At 38.2% G+C, this 21,305-nt stretch overlaps 1 protein-coding gene and 1 long non-coding RNA gene across 24 annotated transcripts in view; one reads left to right on the plus strand and one right to left on the minus strand.

Moving 5' to 3' along the window:
* Window positions 1-21,305, plus strand: part of LOC144317176 (uncharacterized) — a 324,931-nt gene that overhangs the window by 189,384 nt on the left and 114,242 nt on the right. The window lies entirely within an intron of this gene.
* Window positions 4,162-21,300, minus strand: LOC144316801 (uncharacterized). Its single transcript, XR_013382655.1, has 3 exons — window positions 21,190-21,300; window positions 18,450-18,595; window positions 4,162-4,272 (listed from the first exon to the last, which is right to left on the minus strand). It is a non-coding gene; the product is annotated as an uncharacterized LOC144316801 (long non-coding RNA).

Raw genomic sequence — 21,305 nt, forward strand, 5'->3', positions numbered from 1 at the left:
GGTGAAAGACCTATACCATAAAAACACTGATGAAAGAAATTGAAGACTACATGAACAAATGGAAAAATATTCCATGCTCATGGATTGAAAGAAGAAATATTGTTAAAATATCCATAGTACTGAAAGCAATCTACAAATTTAGTGCAATCCCTATCAAAATACAAACAACATTCTTCACAGAACTAGAAAAAATAATCCTAAAATTTGTATGGAACTACAAAAGACCTCAAATAGCCAAAACAATCTTGAAAAAGAAAAGCAAAACTGGAGGTATCACAGTTCTAGATTTCAAGTTATAATACAAAGTAATAGTAATCAAAATAGTATGGTAGTGGTATATTTGTGTATAGATACACAAATCAATGGAATAGGATAGAAAGCCCAGAAACAAACCCATGATTACATGGTCAATTAATCTTTGACAAAAGAGGAAAGAATATGTGATAGGGAAAACACCATTCTTCACAAATGGTTTTGGGAAAACTAGACAGCTGTATGCCAAAGAATGAAACTGGACCATTTTCTTATACCATACACAAAAATAAACTCAAAATGGATTAAGGACTTAAATATGAGACCTGAAACCATAAAAATTCTAGAAGAGAGAACAGGAGGTAATATCTCTGAATTGGCCATAACAAAATTTTTATAGATAAGTTTCCTGAGGCAAGGGAAACAAAAGTAAAAATTAACTATTGAGGCTACATCAAAATAAAAAGCTTCTGCACAGCAAAGAACAATCAACAAAACTAAAAGACAGCCTACTGAATGGGAGAAGATATTTGTAGATGACATAAGTAATAAAAAATTAGTATCCAAAATATAGAAGGAATTTATACAAATCAACACTCAAAAACAAATAACCCAATTTAAAAATAAGCAGAAGACATGAACAGACATTTCTCCAAAGGAGACATACAGATGGCCGATAGACACATGAAAAGATGCTCAACATCAGTCATCATCAGAAAAACGCAAATAAAAACTGCAATGAAATATCATCTCATGCCTGTCAGAATGGCTAAAATCAACCACACAAGAACAAATGTTGGTGAGGATGCAGAGAAAAAAGAACCCTCATGCACTGGCAATAGGAATGCAAACTAGTTCAATTACTGTGGAAAACAGTATGGAGGTTCCTAAAAAAATTAAAAATAGAACCACCTTATGATCCAGTAACCACACTACTGGGTATTTACCCAAAGAATATGAACACACTAATTAGAAAGGATATGTGTACCCCTATGTTTATTGCAGCATTATTTACAGTTGCTAAATTATGGGAGCAGCCCAAGTATCTATCAATAGATGGATGGATAAGGAAGATGTGGTATATATACACAATGGATTTTTATTCAACTATAAAAAAGAGTGAAATCTTGCCATTTTCAACAACATGGATGGAACCAGATAGTATCATGCTAAGTAAAATAAATCAGTCAGGGAAAGACAAATACTGTGATTTGACTCATATGTGAAATTTAAGAAACAAAACAAAGGGAAAAAAGAGACAAACTAAGAAACAGTCTTTTAACTATATAGAACAAACTAATCAGAGGGGAAGTGGTGGGGGTGGTGGGTGAAATAGGTGAATGAGATTAAGTGTACATTTATCACGATGAGTACTGAGTAATGTATAGAATTGCCGATTCACTATATTGTATACCTGGAAATAATATAACACTATATGATAACTATATTGGGGTTAAAATTAAAAAACTTAATTAAAAACTAATAAAAAATAAAAATAATGATAAAAAAAGAATTGAGATGCCCTTTTGGCATTCTGGAATGGTTTATAGTGTGGTTGGACTTAATATTGGCCAGGGAGGTGGAGGAGCTTTATAAGACCTTTGTGATTCCTATCAGTATTCTATATCAATGATTTCTAATTCTTTTTTTTTCAAAGATTTTAATTATTTATCCATGAGAGACAGAGAGAGAGAGGCAGAGACATAGGCAGAGGGAGAAGCAGGCTGTCTGGGGGGAGCCTGGTGTGGGACTCGATTCCAGGACCCCAGGATCTCTACCTGAACCAAAGACAGCCACTCAACCACTGAGCCACCCAGGCGTCCCTACTTCTGTTTTAATACACCCATCCCTCACTTATGGACCCCTCTATTCGCTGGTTACTTTTCATAGAAGAAAAGTGCTAGAACTTGAAGAAAGTGGATAGTTTTTCAATTTAACTCATTTTCCTGCAGAACCCATTCAGCTTATATGTTTGTTAGCTGTTTACAGACTTCCATAGTAGAATCTATTTTATGAATAAAGTGTATTCCAAAATGTCACATATGTAAATTTGTTGTTTGGAACTTTTACTAATTTCTTGATACAATGCCATAAATGGCATTTCAGGCTTTATACAAGCCCAATCAAATACATTTAATGCCAGCCATTAGTAAACATAAAATGTTTATTATTACTAGTATGTCTTCTAGGTTGTAGAAATTGGAGGCATATGGTACAGGAGAATAGGAAGGAGATAGAAGGTTTCTTTAAACTTTAGGGTATAGACTGACTGCAGTGAGATTTCCAAATCATTATGCTTTCTGGGGAGTCACTTTCCTATACCTTTTCTAAACCCTGGCTTTCTCCCCAGCCCTCTTATCTTTGGGGCTCTTGGGCTACAGCAATTACATATATTTACTTTCCGTGAAGTTACAAGTTTGCCACTAAATATCCTAAGGAAAGCTAATGCCAAGTAGATACTAACAGGAAAACAATCTGATTGAATTTCCTATACTAACATACCCATGGTTGGTAGTTAACTTACCTGTGGTATCATATTTTTAAAGAAGGACCAGGCAAATATTTATCAGCAGAATTCTAGGGAGTTTAAGAAAGTGAAAATGTACACTTAAGCAAAGTTGGGAGAGAGTAAGGGTATTTGGGTTGGGGTAGGAAAAACACTGTAAGAAATACCAGTCTATTCTGCAGAGCAGACGTTGAAGTCTTGCTTCTAAAACCAGGCACCCATATATCAGCCTGGGCAGAGGATGTGGTATATCTTCCTGGAGTGTCAATCATCCTGAGGGTAGCTTATTTAAAATATACAAATATTAAATAAAATAATACGGAAGTGTTAGTTACAGGATGCTAACTCATTTGAATAAAACATTAGACTTCAGTCACATTGCCTGCTTACACTGGGCCACTTCGGGCTCTGCTAGCAGACATTTGGGGCGGGGGAGAAGTTTGCAGCCTCTGGTTACCTGGATCCTCAGAGGAAACATTTGAGAAACCATATAGAACTTTTCCTGTTTCACAGTTTCTTTGTTGTATGATCTCATAGTTTCTCTAAAGGTCCTACGTTTTCCCAAAAGCTAGTAGGGAGAGAGGGCAGGTGGTGGATCAATCTGACTCTAGTGTTTGCAAGTTTGCAAGTATTTTAAAATCTTCTAAGTTTCAGCTTATTGTGGTGAAACATAATTAGCAAGATCTTCTTGACCCTCTAGCATCTCCTCCATTTCAGTCAAAGTATATCAGAGCTTTTCTTGAGGGGAATATCATTAAAATAAGTAAAATATGGGGGAGTACATCATGTTATTGTTGATAACGCCCTGGAAGGTCTTTTGGTAGGTTAAAAATGTAAGCGAGAAAGAAAGAGAGATTTTGTTTTTTCCTTCATTTCTTTAGTCCAAACCATAAGGCAAAATCGGTAATCTTTCATGAATATAAGAAAATTCCAAGGACAGAACTTTCCTGGGCAGTAGTGTGGATTGTTAGGTAAAGATATTTGACCTCTGACTAAAGTTGATGGAATACAGGGCTGGTTTGTAAATGCCTTAAATATACTATGATCTTAAATCTAGGTAGGAAGAGAAGTGGGATTTGGTTCTTTTCTTCCTTTCTTCTAAAAACAAAAAGGATTAAATCTCTTAATCTAGGCTTAGTGTAGAACCCAAAACACACGGCGTAATCAAGAACAGGAAATTCGCCCATGTGGATGTCTCTATGGGTCCTCTATTTTCAGTATTAAAAACAGACCTGCTCTCAATAAGCCTAGAGTGGACCTTTATTAGGGTGGATATTTCCAGTTTGGCTAAAGCCTACCCTGTGGTACTGAGAAACTCAAAGCAGTGCGTGCACAGGTCACAGTTAATAAGGGATAGGAAAGGGGGAGAATTAATTACCTGCTTTTGTGTATTAAAGAACACTGTCGTTTCTGTTACTTCCTTCATTCAGCCATTTGTCTCTCATTGCTTTTTTCTGTATCAGGAGGTTTGGCGGGGTCAGGACCAAGTAAGGAATGTGTGAAATTCACAGCTCCTACAGGGAAATCCAGATTTTAAAAATTGAGGGGAAAACCCTGAGGTTTTATGCATTCAACCACTGATCTTAGAGTCCCCTGAGGGCAGATTTTTTTTTTGTTGTTGTTGTTGAAACAAAACATTGCCTGTTATTCAATTTCTAACTGTAGCACTTAGTTAACTGCTTAGGCCCAAACTAAAATTTAGGCATGTCTTGTGAAGATTTGATTGCCTATTTTAGATAGTTAAATTGTGAAGGTCTTCTCTATTCTGGAAAGATAATATATGAATGATGGGGGAGACAGGAAAGGAAAGAGAGAGGGGGAAAGAAAAGAATAGTTTTGGCTGATGTATTTATGAAGCACTTGCACAAGAGCAGTCAGAAAGAGCCCAAAAGATTATTTATTACACTGTGAACATGACTCTCAATTTCCCCAATTTCTCATTATATTCTTTGAGAGGGAACTTGGGCTAGTGAATTCTCCAGGCAATTTTTGCCATCTGGGATACCTGAGTGGCTCAGTGGTTGAGCATCTGCTTTCTGCTCAGGGCCATGATCCCAGGATCCGGGGATAGTCCTGCATCGAGCTCCCTGCAGGGAGCCTGCTTCTCCCTTCCCTATGTTTCTGCCTCTCTCTCTGTGTCTCTCATGAATAAATATATAAAATCTAAAAAAAAAAAAGTGTTTTTGCCATCTTGCTTTGTACATTCTTGTGTGGTCAGAAAATTGCACATTCAAGCCTTTAAATAGGGATGGCCACCTTTTAGAGACCATGTGGATGGTAATCACAATTGGTTCATTCTCAGCTTGCACACTCTTTTAAGTCCTAACAGACAACATCAGCAATGTTTCCTAGCTATACTCAATCACCTTTAGCTTGCATACCAATGAGACTGATAGTAGAAACCACTACCTAACTCAAAAGCAGTGGTATGGTTGTAAAACCCTTGGTACTATCATCTCAAAAGATCTCAAATGAATATGCTGGGCTGCTATTGTTATATCATACAGACGTTCCTAGGAGGATTCATATTGAACACTGACAAAAAAAAGATGAAGTGAGGAATTCCCTAAAGTAAGCCAAGTTTCTCTATGTCCTTGGAATCTGGCCATTTTTCTTTCCTGGGGTTTGCTACCAAGACTACAACAAATTATCAGAAGAGATTGCAAGTGGGACACTGGTGATGTCACCATTCACCATCTCCTGATGGAGTTGCTCGGTATAAAGGGCCCCACCATGAATTGCAAGGTGCTACTTGATATTGCAAACATGCTCATCCCTTGTCATTGGAGAGGAGAGGAACCAACCGAAAAGAAACCTTGGTTTAGAAGTAGGAGGATGCTACAATCTCTCAGCAACAGCATAAGATGCGTAATTCTTGCCTAGTTCGCATACCACTCCATCTCATAGTGAAAAGAATAATTAAACCACCATCTTATTTCTTAAAAAGAGCTATGGAGTTTGAGTCACCCCATGTCAGTGAAAGACTCGCTGGGACTTGTATCTCTAGCTCGTTATGTATGTCCCTTTGTAGCACTGTCTTGCAACAGAAATATGTTGAAAATGTCTCAGAGGAGAATCTGAATGTAGGTCACAATTCTTAATGGGGTCTGGTTCTATTTCTTGTAAATTTATGTTATATTAATGTAATTTTGTATTTTCCACCCAGAGCTAGACAAGTTGAAGTCCAAAAATACATCCTAGAGGAATAGTTCTCCAGGGTTGCAAATGAGTTTTCATTGTGTCTTATAGACAGCCAGTCTTCAAGCTGTAGAGGAACACATTCAGTATGTTTTTCCAGGTCCCAGCCTCACCTTTCTGTATATTCAGCTAAGGGCCATGTGTATTAACTACATCTCAGAAGATTACCTTCACCCAGTGCAAGGGTAGGGTGTTTCCATCTGCCTTAGTGGAATTGTGGTTATCGGACACTGCTGATCCATCTCTACGCAGATAACGTTGACCTTGCCAGAAGTACGCTGCCAACTCTTTTTTGCTTTCAGTGCATCGCAGTTCCTTTGCCTGATGCTGTTTGCAAAATGCATTTAGAATTGACCTTCAGATGTGAGCTGACAGTAAAAGAGGATTTACATGGTGTGTGTGTTCAGGTTGGGTCTCTTTCTTCGCTGCCATATCCTGCCTTAAGTGTGAGTCATGATCTCCAATTCCATACAAAGCACCCTTTTCCTGAGATTTGAACCGGACTCTTGGGTTCATTTTCTTTGTTAAATTTATGTTCTGCTTGTTGCCTTGCTTCTACCCAAAGTCTGGAGATATATGGCTGCTCAAGAAATGCCTTTCCAGGAGAGATGCCGACTTTAAGCTATGTGCGTGCCAAAGAGTATTGTTTTTCCCAGTTACTTTTCCTGCTTGATGGCCAAAACCTGATTCTTTTTGAAACTTTGAAGAAGGTTTATGGTGGTGGGAAGAGGATATGTAAAGTTTTATTCTTTTGCGAACACAAAGCATTAGAAGCTCTGTGCCAAGCTGCTGAACTCTAAACCTATCAGAGGAGATGAGAACAGATTAGAAGAAGAGGAGGGGATGAGGGCAACGGTCTTGTCCCAAATGCCTCATAGCCTCTCTGCTAGATACATTCCTTTGCTCTTCTGCTTCTCTTCCCCACCCCTCTCCAGCCTGCTATCTGCCACAAGGCCCACCTGCATGGACTGCACTGATGGACTCTAGAAACTTCTGTCTGTCTCTGCGCTCAGCCAATGTAGATTAGAGGGAAGGAAGAGAATGAGGCCAAGGTTTTGATTTCCTGGCCCTGTCTCATTTAGTCTGTCTTAAACTGGACATTGTCCTTGATATTAGGTACTTTGATCTGTCTAGAAAGCCAATGTTCTGTGATTCTATTTCTAGTTCTGGTACCCTCTTCCTTCCTTTGACCCTTTGGGTCTTGGGGGTGTTGGCAGCTCTGCTACTGTTAGCCCTAGATTCCTGCACTCTCCCTGCACTCTTCCTGTTCACCCACTTATGACTGTGTGATCCCTTTTGGAAATGATCTCTCTTTGAATTATCTTTTTTTAAAAGATGTATTTATTTGAAAGAGAGAGAGAGAGAGAGAAAGCTCGAGAAGGGTAAGGAGTAGAGGGAGAGGAGAGGGGGAATCCCAAGCAGACTTTGCACTAAGCACTAAGCACTGAGCCTGACATGGGCCTCTATCCCAGAATGCATGAGATCATGACCTGAGCCGAAACCAAGAGTTGGACGCTTAACCGACTGAACCACCTAGGTGCCCCTTTTCTTATCTTAATTTGAATATATATCTGATCTGTTAGGACTCTGGCTAATAGAACCCTCTTTGAACTTAGCAGTTAAATGACTTATTTGGCTAATAACCTCTTCACTTACAAAGCAAATTCATCCTGGTAAGATTTAATCGGTATTTGTACTACAGTATGAAGGATAAATCAGGTTTTAGGAATCTGGGATTTTTAACTTGGAGGTTTGAAAGGAGAGAAAAGAAGGGAGGAATTTTTGAAGCATAGTTGAGATAGGAGAGGTGGGAAAGGATAAAAGCCAAAGGTGGGCTCACAACGTGTTACACCTGCCTATGGCATGGTGAGGGCAAATGGAGAGTGCCCATTGTTTCTATACCTAAAAGCTTTGCTCACTAAATGCTGCTGTCCCCCTAGGCCCACCCTGTCACAGTGTATGTGTGTGCCATGCCCCTTCAGCAAGCAGATTAAGCAGCTTGTTCAAGCACACACAGTTAGGAATTAGGAGTCAGGGTTTCAGCCCAAAGAGTCTGACTTCACAGTCCAGGCTTTTAACCACTAAATGATGTCTTTAACTGTGCGTGATTCTTAGTGGCCTTTATGTGTCCAGGCCACAGAATAAATGAAGAAACCATTCCTTAGGTAGGAATCTTGGGATTTCAAGCATTTCAGCCTGGCGGGGCCAGAGAGTTTAGAAACATATGAAAACTATGGAGACTTACAAGAAAGCGGAACAAAATCCATTTGGAATTTGTGACCAACATTCAAATGTTCCTCAGAGACATTTTTATCATCTCAAATTTGTGAGACTTCTTGTAAAGGGACCTAGGGAAGGAACCAGAAACCACAGGGAATATCAGGCCAGAGAAGACCTGTGAGGCAGTAATAATGACTTTCATGCTCAACATCAACCAGGATTTCCAACTCACTATCAACCACGTTTGTCACTGAATCAGCCACCTACAGCCCCAAAACTCTTTATCCCACTAATAATCCTCTAAGCCATTTAAGCACTGGACTTAAATATTTTTCAGCTGTTTTCCAGACAGGTTGTGCCAAAAAGCTCTTTCGAGGTGGAGGTAGTGGGTGTTAATATTCCAGTGAAGCAGCACTTCTGAGCAGGTTGCCTGCATAAACCTGAGAGTGTTTTTAGTTTGGGGTTTAGATATAAGCAATCAGGCAGGGAGAGTTGCACGCTGTGGGATGCCTGGGAAATCTTGCTTTCAAAACAAAGTGCTTGTCTCAATGGTGGAGGCACTGCCTCGGCCATCAGAATTATCTGCTGAATGCACAAATCTGGTTGAGGTGAGTGGAGCACAGGTGTCTTGTGCTTCCAAAACACCTGCCGAAATATTAATGCTGCAAAGAAGAGCTAGAGATAAAGGAGCAGCTGGGTTAGACTTATACAGGCAGTAGTTCAAAAGGTGATACACACAGTGTGTTTAGTCTAACAATTGTGAATTTGAGATTTAATTTTAACTGAAACTCGATGATACGCTAACTTGAAAATTTATTAGCTGTAGCAGAAAGCAACTCTTCCAGTCCACTGAAATCTCTGACATGCTTTAAAGACAACAGCTGGTTTATTAATTTAGTCAACTTATGTGAAGTTTAATCATGCCTCAGCCCTCCAAAGGATCTTAAAACTAGATGCACAAAAAATAATGAACAATCACAGTCACTGTTGGTGTTTCCTTAGTGGAGTTCTTGGGTTGAATGGAAGTCAGAGTTAATGTGTACTTTTGTTTCCAAAAAATAAAGCAAAGAAACAAACAAACAAACAAAAAAACCCCAAACCTCACTATATAGTTTATTCCCAGAAGTTAGACATGAGAAGTGCTTAATCAAAGACCAACCAACTAAGGAGTCCTGTTAACTTAGAGCGTTTCTTTTTAATGTGTGAATTTAAAAGTAAAAATGTATCCTTTAACAAACTCTCCAAGTCTAGGATGAAATTTAGCCAGATCCAAAAGTAGCTGGAGAAGATATGGGAGGAAAAGTCTGGGCCACATCTTTTATCTTTTTATTTTTTATTTTCTTTCCTTACTTATTTTTAAACCATTACAACAATATTCAGTCCACTGTCTTTTTTCGTGTAATAAAGTGTTTATAATTTAGACTTTTCTATATTAGAAATTGTGGCATTTTGGACACAATGGTTCTGACACCTTCTTTGTGATATTCATGAAGAAAGGGACTTGTTAAAAGAATAGAGTGCAAACATGATTTCCAAGGGGAGTTTTAAAATTAATTAAGTTCAAATCCTTTGCAGACTCTCTACATGAACTGTATGCTACTATGGACAATTGAATCTTAGGTTGTACTGAGCAATAGTATGATGAAATGCTTGTAGAACTTTGGGATATTAATTAAGCACATGCTTTTCTTCCTTAAAGCAACCACATTTGCCTTCTTTACCACCATTTGTTAACACCAGTATATATGTAAGTACAAGTTGCACACACTTTTAAACTTGAGCTCTGTTATTAGAATGTTTTGCTTAAACTGTGGATGACTAACGGGGGATGGATGGCTCATTAACAAGCCTGGATAATTCAAAAGTCCATCCAAAAAAAATTTTTTTTTGAAGTCCCTGGTAGGCTCCCCACAGTGTGTAGGTGCTGGCTCTGCAGTGATATCCCATAGCCAAAGGAAAGTGACTCTGCAAGGTGGTAAGCACTCCAGCCAAGCAGAAAACAAAATGTGTAGGGCACCCAACCATCCTGCTGTGAGGGTCAGGAGTGTCTGGGATGGCTTCATGGAGGAAGGGACATTGGACTGGGTCTTAAAAGAATTGTTTAGGGGGACTGCATTGTGTTTCTTTCCTTTTTTTTTTTTTTTTTTTCTTTTTTGAGAGAGAGAGTGAGAGCATGCATGTGAGTGGGGAGGAGGGGGGCAGGGAGAGGGAGAGAGAATCTCAAGCAGGTTCCATGCTGAGCACAGGGCTGGAGCTCATGACCCTAAGATCATGACCTGAGCTGAAATCAAGAGACAGAAGCTTAGCTGACTGAGCCACCCAGGCTCTGCTGCAGTGTGCTCCTTTGAAATGCTTGTGCAACTTTGGGTTTGAGGGTGAGATAAAAAGTTGACCACGAGACATCAGAGATCACATCTTCCCATATTGCCTACACTGCAAGATTATAAAACTGTGCAGAAGCTTTGCGAAGAGGTAGGTGATGCATGTGTGTGATTTTTTAAACTTAGGGTGGGAACAAATGCCTTTTTTGACATGCTGTCCTCCTAACTGGCCAGGTTTCCAATAGCTCTAAATCTGCAGGGATTATTAGTCAGGGTTCCTAACCTGACACGGGAGTTTGGTGATTTACTTCCATGGACCAGACATCCACTTTTGGGCTATATTTCTGACGAGCAAGCAGTTCAGGGGCGGTGTATGCAGGGTTTCCACACTGAGTGCTTAACTGCTCCCGAGAAAGACCCTCCAACGTCATTCTATTACTCGATACAAAGTCTGGAAGATTTACAAACAGGCAGACCAAAAAGTTCACCTCCAGCAGAGAAGACTTTAATTCTTCTTAGCAGCAGTTGGATAAAGAAGGTCTATGAATAACTTGATCAAATATCCAGTAAAAACATATTTTATAGCAGCAAATCTCACGGGGATAAGGATTCAGGGAAACAGGTTGAGACATTGTCTTTACGTAAAATCGCTTGGTTTTTGGCTTTAAATTCTTGGGTTTTTCTTGCAGCCAGCTCTCAGGAATGTTTTCTTTAGCTTATGCCTGGCATTCCATGACCGGCCATTCACATTACACTATATTGTAAAGTTTCTTATGTGACAGAAGACCACGATGAGGCCAAATAATATCTGTCTTTTTAATCCAACCCTCTCCAGTCAACTACCTCCATTCCCCATTGCCTTGGGAACCTGACTCACTTTACTCCCTTTTGTTTTCTGCTTACCCTTAGAGAGCGGGAATCACAGTTCTACTTCTGTGTGCTGCAATCTCCTCATCAGTGACATGAGATAATATTAGAATGGACTTCATAGTGTTTTATATTGATTAAAAATGTTAATCTAGTTTAGAGGATTGAAGCATGTGGGAAGTGCTCCATTGATATGTTATTCTTCTTGCACAATCTGTCTTTTGTGCAAAGCAAGAGAACAGAATGGGTTTTGACAGTCATCACATGTAAGGGGAGAGGGCAGTGCCTGCTTCGTGGCAGTTGTGCTCAGCAGGAGAGAGCTGTCTGCAAGCTCCACCTGGACAGCCCAGCTGGGGCTTCAGGGATGGTAGAAGGAGGGAGAGGTCCTGAGGTCCCTAACTCAGGCCTGAAAAGCTTCCCCAGAAACAAGGTTGGCTTAGGAAGAAACAGAAGGATGGTGGATCATGCTATCTGGGCTCGCGGTCTATTTAAAATCACCCCCAGTGAGCATGATTGGCCTGGAAAGACTCAAGGCTGAGGTCTGTGTCATGAAAGCTGTAAACCAGGGGTGAAATCACACAGCAAGATTGAATCAAAATGAATCTCTGGGCTCCTCTGAGAGTGTGCACTGGAGACCTCCAACAACAATATAGGTTGTTTTCAGGGTTTTATAACTTAAGTAGAGTCCCTCTGCATTCAGTTAGCCATTGTTGAAAAGCAGCAAACATTTTTAAGCATGAAGGATTTTTCCTTTTAAGATTATTATGTTGAGCTTATTTGGAATGAATAACATTTTGAGAAAAATCACAGAATGGTTTCACAGACAGCAGAATGTGTATTGATGTCACATGTAACTGCACTTATGAAATGCTAAATTTAGATTTTTACTTGTACTTAAGTGGCATTTTATTTTTTTTTAAGATTTTATTTATTTATTCATGAAAGACACACAGAGAGAGGCAGAGACACAGGCAGAGGGAGAAGCAGGCTCCATGCAGGGAGCCCGATGTGGGACTCGATGCCAGCACTGTGGGATCACCCCCTGAGCCAAAGGCAGATGCGCAACCGCTGAGCCACCCAGGCATCCATTATGTGGCATTTTAAATGAGGCATTACTTTAATTAATATGCTACATGTTAGCTTAATATGATAAGGGACTCTGTGTATCATACATTTTCACCTGTGCCTTCAACTATTAAGTTTCCATTGTCATTTGAAATAGTATCTCTCCACCTGGAGAAAATGCTGGTAGATCTTAGTGCTGCCTCTTGGGATGTGTTGGTTCTGTGTTTCGAATAAAGTCAGAGTCAGCTGGATTAACAAAATAGACATGGACATTTATACTCACCAACAATTTTGATATTGTATTTATCCAGAAGAAAATTTTCAGTTTTTAAGTCCCTAAATAGACCGAGAAAAGTCTATTGCAACTGTATGCTAATGAGGATTCTTTCTTGACTTGAGTCTCAGAAGCTATAATGGACTAAATTCTTTGAGTTCCCAGAAGAACACACTAGCAAACAGGGCAAAATGTTTTCAGGTTTCTGTTCCTAGCTTTGACTTGACATTGACAAGCTGTTAATCTGGGAATTGTCTCATTTTAAAGTGGGAGACTTGCTAAGCAATGAATATAAGCAGTCTTTTTACAAAGCATTAAGAAATAGATCAGATAAGTAGAGTTTCTCCTTTTCTAATCAAGCGATAGTTGGAAAGAATGCAGTTAAAGTCACTAAATGGCTCCTAGCCTGACTCCTCTGTAAATACAGCCGTATTTTCAGGGTTGTTCCGTAGAGGTGTGGATCTCAGAACAAATCATGGAGCACTCTCCTCCTTCCCTATATTCCAGGCAGGTGAAATTTGCCTAAAGTGGATGAATGCCTTGGGTATCTGAGAAGGCTGTCCTTAAGAGTCTGCTTGGAAGAAGAGATTTGTCATCACATATTGTAGGAGTCACATGTTTTTTGGTCTTTGTAACAATAAGCTAATTGAAAAAAATAAAACCCTTCTAGTTTTCCTTGGCCACACAATTGTAGGATTCGGATATCAGGACCGAGTCCTCTAAGCATCGTCCCAAGGAAGGGCACCTAATTTACAGTCCCTTTGGGAGGCATCCATGATGGCATGGCCAACTCCAGGTATCCTTGGTAATGCTTCACAGGAGAGCCATGGGCATGAAATAACACGACAGACTTGCGTATTCACCACTCTATACTAAGATAATGCATGTAGTGGGTGATCTCTGTATTGTAACCAGAAATATAACCAGGGAGAGGCGGACAGGGCAGGGATTCAAAAACAAATCATTTAAACATGATTATTAGAAACAGGACCACATGCTCAGACATAATTTGTGTCCTTTCCCTCACCAAACATTTTATCCAGCTGTTTGTTCTTCCATTCATCTCTCCTGTCTTGAGGATGCAGGCTTTTTGAAGGGAGAGGTGATGGTGTGGGTGGGGATGGTACCTACCTCAGCCAGGCAGAGCAATTGCATGGGTCCTCCAAGTGGATTCTGCTACCTTTTAATGCCTAATCGTACTGTGAAGGGCATCAGAGCCTTTTGCTTTCTCAAGTCATGATGTGTTTACACATTCAAATGCTTTTGAGTGACGAGCAGTTTGACAGCCAATGAATAATGAAACAAGCTAGTAAGTAATTTACTTTAAAAATAACCAGTTATGCAGTAGTTTGTTGGAAGCTTTTTCCCTGCAAGATTTGTTTGGATGTGTATCTTCAGCATCTCTTATTTTAAGTCTGTTATTCTCTTTTCATGGAATTTCTTCCATTTAAGGAGAAATAGGTCAGTATGTTTTATGTGCTATAGAAAGGGGTTCTAAGTTACAGAATTGCTTTCTAGCTTCTGGAATCCTGCAGCAGAGGGGAGTTGGGGGACAGTGATGTGGAAGGAAATCTATTAACTATACTTTTGTGGACTTTCCTGATATAGCTATCAACAAAACTGATACAGTTGTCTCTTTAATTTTAAAATTTAAAGTCTTGAAAAGAAGACATTTATGACTAAAAAAAATAATAAATGGGCTATATATATATATATTTTAAGTTTAAACCTTGTTAGTTAACATACAGTGCAATATCAGTTCCTGAAGTAGAATTTAGTGATTCATCACTTACATACAACACCCGGTGCTCATCACAAGTGCCCCTTTTAATACTCATACTCATCTAGCCCATCCTCCACCCACCTCCCTCCATCAACCCTGTTTAAGAGTCACTTATGACTTATTTCCCTCTCTCCTTCTTTTCTTTTACCCCTTTCCATATGTTCATCTGTTTTCTTCTTTAAATTCCACATTTGAGTGAGTTCATATCGTATTTGTCTTTCTCTGACTGACTTATTTCACTCAGCACAGTAAAATACACCCTAGCTCCATCCACAGCATTGTAAATGGAAAGATTTTATTCTTTTTCCTGGCTGAATAATATTCTATTGTATATATACCACATCTTTTCCATTCATCTGTCAGTGGACATTTGGGCTCTCTCCATAGTTTGGCTGTTGTTGATAATGCTGCTATAAACTTCAGGGTACATGAACCCCTTCAAATCTGTACTTCTGTATCCTTTGGGTTAATACCTCGTAGTGCAATTACTGGATCATAGGGTAGTTCTATTTTTAACTTTTGAGGAACCTCCAAACTATTTTCCAAAGTGGCTGCACCAGTCTGCATTCCCACCAAGAGTGCATTCCTCTTTCTCTGCATCCTCACCAACACCTGTTGTTTCTTCTGTTGTTAATCTAGCCATTCTGACAGGTGTGAGGTGGTATCTCACCATAGTTTTGTTTTATATTTCCCTGATGAGGAGTGATGTTGAGCATGTTTTTATGTGCTGTTAGCCATCTGGAGTTCTTCTTTGGAAAAGTGTCTATTCGTGTCTTCTGCCCATTTCTTAATTGGATTATTTGGGGGGTATTTTTGGGTGTTGAGTTTGGTAAGTTCTTTATAGATTTTCGATACTAATCCTTTATCAGATATGTCATTTGCAAATATCTTCTCTAAACGGGCTCTATTTTAGAACACATGTCAACCAAAACAAAAAGATGTAATTGGTCCAGAAATAAAAATAAATATGGAAAGAAATTGTATATATCAATAAAATTAGCTACAGTGTCTCCTAGAAAAGTTCATTAAAACTTCTCCTTTTTTTTTAATAGTTACTAATTTGAAAACAAGAATTTCTCCCTTTGTTTTTAGCTGGAACAGATAAACATTTTTTTTATTGTTCCTCTTTGAATTTGCTTTTATTGTAAAGACAAACCAATTTTTATACACATTACCATGCTTCATTGGAACACACACATTTCTGGACTAACAGATAATCCAAACTTTAAGATTTTCATTGAATTTAAATTATTGGAGCCTTCTTGAGGAATCTAGATTGTAGGGGAAGCAAGCTTTCCAAAAGAAGGACTATTGTTTTCCTGCACCCAGAGGGAAAATAAAGCATGATTTAATAAGTCAAAGTAGTCTCTGTCACTTATGACTACATTAAAAAAGACTTTGCGAAGAAAAATATTTGTAGCTATGAGATCCTTCAAAATAGGGTGAGATTTATCATTACATTGATTATTGAGCATTCCCCAAGAGATGATGTCTTGTTCCTGATCTTAGAGGAAAAGCTTTTCATTATTCACCATTGAGTATGATATTAGCTGTGGGTTTCATAAATGACCTTTATTATGTTGAGGTATGTTACCTCTGAAACTACTTTGTTGAGGGTTTTTATCGTGAAAGATGTACTTTGTCAAGTGCCTTTTTTACATCTATTGAAATGATCATATGATTTTTGTCTTTCGTCTTGTTAATGTGATATATCACATTGATTAATTTGCAAATACTGAACTATCCTTGCATCTCTGGAATAAATCTCAGTATATTGTGATAAATGATTTTTAAAAACATATTGTAGGATGGGGAGGATTGTAATGTATCATAGGATTTTGTTGAGGATATTTTTATCTATGTTCATCAGAGATAATGGCCTGTAGTTTTCTTTTTATTTTTTTTTGGAGTGTCTTTATCTGATTTTGTAATAGGATAATGCTGACCTCATAGAATGAATTTACTTCCTATTCTATTTTTTTTAATAGTTTGAGAAGAATAGGTATTACCTCTTCTTTAAATATTTGGTAGAACTCAGCTGTAAAGCCATCTTGAATGTACCAGAGTTTGTTTTTGTTTGTTTGTTTATTTATTTATTTAGCTACTGAAGGACATCTTGGTCATTTCTGAGCTTATGCAATTATGAATAAAGCTGCTATAAACATTGATGTGAAGGTTTTTGTGTGGCTATAAGTTTTCAGCTCAATTGGGTAAATATGTAGGACCATGACTACTGTATGTTATGATAAGACAATGCCTAGGTTTGTAAAAACCATCCAAAGTGGCTTTACCATTTTGCATTCCCATCAGCAGTGAATGGGAATTCCTGTTGCTCTGCATCCTCATCAGTATTTGATATTGCCAGATTTTTGGATTTTAGCCTCTCTAATAGGTATGTAATGGTATCCCATTGTTACTTTAATTTGCAGTTCCTTGATGACATATGATGTTAGAAATCTTTTCATATGTTTGTGTGAACCATCTGTATATCTTCTTTGAGAGGTTTCTAGGTCTTTTGTCCATTGTTAATTGGGTTGTCATTTTATTGTTGAGTTTCATAAATGCTTTGTATATTTTGAAGACTAGTCCTTTAACAGATTTATCAGTATTTTGTAAATATTTTCTCCCAGAACTCCTTTTGTAGAGCTGGAAACAGGGCTCTTTCACACCCCAAAACCTTAGGCTACGTACATAGATCAATAAAATGCAATTAGCTACAAACTTGTGGTAAGGGCCTAAAAGTGCTTATTTTTCTTTAGGTTACATTAATGCCTGAGGATATATAACCTACCTTACTGCTTTTTATTATAGTAAAGCAATTACTTTTTGGAGTCTTTTCTGGAAATATGCATTTTTATGGTTAGACTGGCTTGAGCTCCAGTTAAAAGTTGGTTAGATCTTATATTTTAAAAATCCTCAGTGTTAAAGGGATAAAGCTGACTATACACGTAAATTCCAAAGGAAATTTGATATTCACTGTTTAAGGACTAAGACTATTTCTCCTAATGATATTCTAAATAAAGAGTTGTACAGTGCAAATCCTTGTTACCACTTTGAAGTGGTATGACAGTGGAATGTCATATTGGAAACTATTCCTTACCTTGTTTTGGAAGATACTGGCTCCATTGTGCCTTAGAGCTCAGTGTGGTTTAGATACTATAGCGTCTGGGTTTTAGAGCATCCATACTCAATTCTGTTGCCTCTATTGTATAGTAAGAATTCTTACCCTTCTTTCTCAAATAAAGCCTTTATATGCAACATATATTATTTTATATATTATATTTTACACATATAAAAATATATATTACATTCTCTTTCTCATATATATGTGTATATGTTCTTGCTGAGATACACTGGATGACATGTGCTTTTTCTTTTAGAGGGGAAGCTTGTATTTTCTTGACTGAAGGGCACAAGATACTTTTTAAAAAAAGTTAGAACAGTCAGCATTTCCTATTTTTCTTAATTGCCCTACCATAAACTTGCTCAAGAGATGATTAATTTTGATGAAATTTGGCTAATAGTTACCCAAATTAGATTCAATGTTTGCTTTGTGGGATGGTGGGAAAACGTGACATCTTACGACATTTATCATCTTAAAAGTGAGCTACAATTCAGAAGGAAACAAATCTGAGGGCAGAATATTGTAAAGGAAAGGGATTATTTTCCTGGAAGGGTAAGGAAAGGTACTGGATAGAGACCACGAAACAAGGGATTTTATGAAATTAAAAAAAAATCAGTTTTAATGCCTACAACTTGATGTTCATATAAGTCTTTAAATCATAGAACTCAGGGTTACTCTGTAGAAGTCAAAGCAGTCTGTCCTATTACATGTTAGTGATTTTTATTATAGGAAGAGATATAATTCAGTAATTTTCCAACCATCAGGTATTAGTCAGGACAAGCTAACTGTTGTAATTAACAATTCCAAAGTCTTAATGGCTTAACACAGTAAAAATTTACCTTTTGCTGATGTCATGGTACAGTATAGGCTGGAGGGAGAGTATGGTGGGGTCTACTTCACATGGTCATTGAGGCCGTGGATCATTGATCTAGAGTACCCCATCCTCAAGCATTTGGAATCCTCTTCTCAATCCTCTGCATCTAGTCTGTGATAAGAAATGAGAAGATGGGAGGTTTTTTATAGGTCAGGCTTAGAAGTAGCAAGTATCATTTCTGGGCCATGCTGCCCTGGCCTGTCACATGTCTCTGCCTGTCTGTGAGGAAGGCTGGGAAATGCAGTCTTGCGTATGCCCAGGAGGAAAATAAGACAGGACTTAATAAATCAAAGTAGTCTCTTCCACTTATTCTACACCAAAAGAAAAAAGAAAAAAAATATTTGTGAAGAAAAATATTAGTAGCTATGAGAATCTTCAGAATAGGATGCAATTTATAATTTTGTTCATTATTTAGCCTTTCTCTAGACTTTCAGAAAGAACTGATTTCCTTGTGTTTTCAGAAGCCCCAAACCCAGGCTCAACCTTTCTCCTAATACATGGTCCTCCATGAATGATTTGGGGAGAATGACATTGTTTTCATTTGACAATGTTGATGAATAATGGGAGAAATTTTTTTCATCTTTAAGGACCAAAAGTGTAGGCATTGTTTTATTTTTTGTTTTATATTAACATTATTCTAATTTTCTATTGCTATGCAACAGATCACCCCAAAGCTTAAAGGCTTAAAAGAAAAATAGCATTTTAAAAAATTTAAATTCAGTTAATTAACATATAATGTATTATTGGTTTCAGAGATAGAAGTCAGTAATTTATCAGTCTTATGTAATACCTAGTGATCATTACATCACATGCCCTCTTTAATGTCTATCACCTAGTAACCCCATCCCCTCACCTCCAGCGACCTTCAGTTTGTTTCCGATGATTAAGAGTCTCTTATGGTTTGTCTCCCTCTCTGATTTTGTCTTGGTGTTTTTCCCCTCTCTTTCCCTATGATCCTCTGTGTTGTTTCCTAAATTCCACATATGAGTGAGATCATGTGATAATTGTCTTTCTCTGATTGACTAATCAGTTTAGCATAATATCCTCTAGTTCCATCCACGTCATTGCAAATGGCAAGATTTCAATTTTTTTGATGGTTGAGTAGTATTCCATTGTATATATGTATACCACATCTTCTTTATCCATTCATCTGCCAGTGAACATCTGGGCTCTTTCCATTATTTGGCTAAAAGAACAATAACATTTTATTATTCTATCACAATTCAGAAATTTGGGAATGGCTCAGCTGGGTGGTTCTGGATTATCTTTCATGTGGTAGCAATCAGATGGTGGCTAACATCAGGATGCTGAAGCAGCTGTGAGGAGAGACTGTGTGGAGAGGCACCATTCATGGAATCTTTGCATCTCTTCATATGATCTCTATGCACAGGCTGGCTTGGGCTTCCTGTCTGAGTGGTGGCATCAGGGCAGTAGACTACTTACATAGATTCTGAGGGTTTTAAAGGATATTTTTCTGCCTTGAAGAAAACTTAGCTGGATTGTTAGGTTCATTAGATACTTTTCCAGTGACAGTGCTACCAAACTTTCCACCTTTATGTGATACGGCTTGCCTTTCCTCCAGCTTCTAATAACATTTTCCTTACTTTCCTTTACGCTCTCACTGACAGTATCTTCAAGAATCTTTAGGATTCTGCGGACACTCTCCTTGGGGTCCTTTAGGTTTTCACTCAGCCTCCTTTGGGCTCTTCCACCCATTTTGCAGATCCATAGCCAATGCCACATGGTCTCGCTTTTTGTAACAGCATCTCCCTATTCCAGACACTAATATCTGTTTCATTTATATATTTATGAATAATAAATTACCACAAAAGTTATTGGCTTAAAAGAACAATATTCCCCCCCCCCCCAAAAAAAAAAAGAACAGTAGTCCCTCCATTAGCTCTACAGTTTCTGTAAATCAGGAATTTAGGAAGGGTTCTGATGGCCAGTCCTGGTTCAGAGTCTCATGCAGTTGAAATCAAGTCATATTGGATCTGGGACCACAGTTGGCCATTTCAGCAGGTTGTTGTGAGGATTAAAAGAGATGTTTATAAAGTGTTTGCTGCTGTGCTTGTCATGCCATCAATGTTCAAAATATATTAGGCCTTGTATATTTTTGTGTCCTTCATGAAACCTAGCTTAATGTTCTGCCCATAATGGATTATTTGTAACACTGACTTAACAGATAAAATAAGATAATGGAGGCTTAGGAATCATTTATTCCTCATCTCATTGTAAATTTCCAAGAATTTTTTGGATTGAATTTATTGATTTAGGAATAAGAAAAAATTAACTCTTTAAAGATAGCACTCAGTGTCACAGGCAAAGATGAGGACATTGCATTCCTGTCACTTAGGCCTATTTTCTACTCTGTAAAGCCTAACCACTACTTCTTTTCTTTTTTAAAAATTTAAAAATTTTATTTATTTATATGAAAGGGAGGGAGGGAGAGAGAGAGAGAGAGAGAGAAAGAGAATGAGAGAGAATGAGCAGAGGGAGGGGCTGAGGCAGAGGGAGGAGGAGACTCCCCACTGAGCAGGGAGCAGATGTGGGGTTCAATCCCAGGACCCTGAGATCATGACCCAAGCTGAAGGCAGACACCTGACCAAGGAAGCCACCCAAGTGCCCCCAACTACTACTTCTAACAAAGTTAACTTGCACATGTCTTTTCTCAGGAAGTTCATATTGTGTCAGAACTGACTCACCCCACAGAGTAGAACTCCAATTCTCATTATTTGCATTCTGCTTCCATTCAGCCAAACAGTGGGTCCTCTTCATCTGGCCAAGAGAAGATATAACTTTCTATGGATTTCTAAGTTTG

This window comes from Canis aureus, chromosome 7, assembly GCF_053574225.1.
Source record: "Canis aureus isolate CA01 chromosome 7, VMU_Caureus_v.1.0, whole genome shotgun sequence".
Classification (NCBI taxonomy): Eukaryota; Metazoa; Chordata; class Mammalia; order Carnivora; family Canidae; genus Canis; species Canis aureus.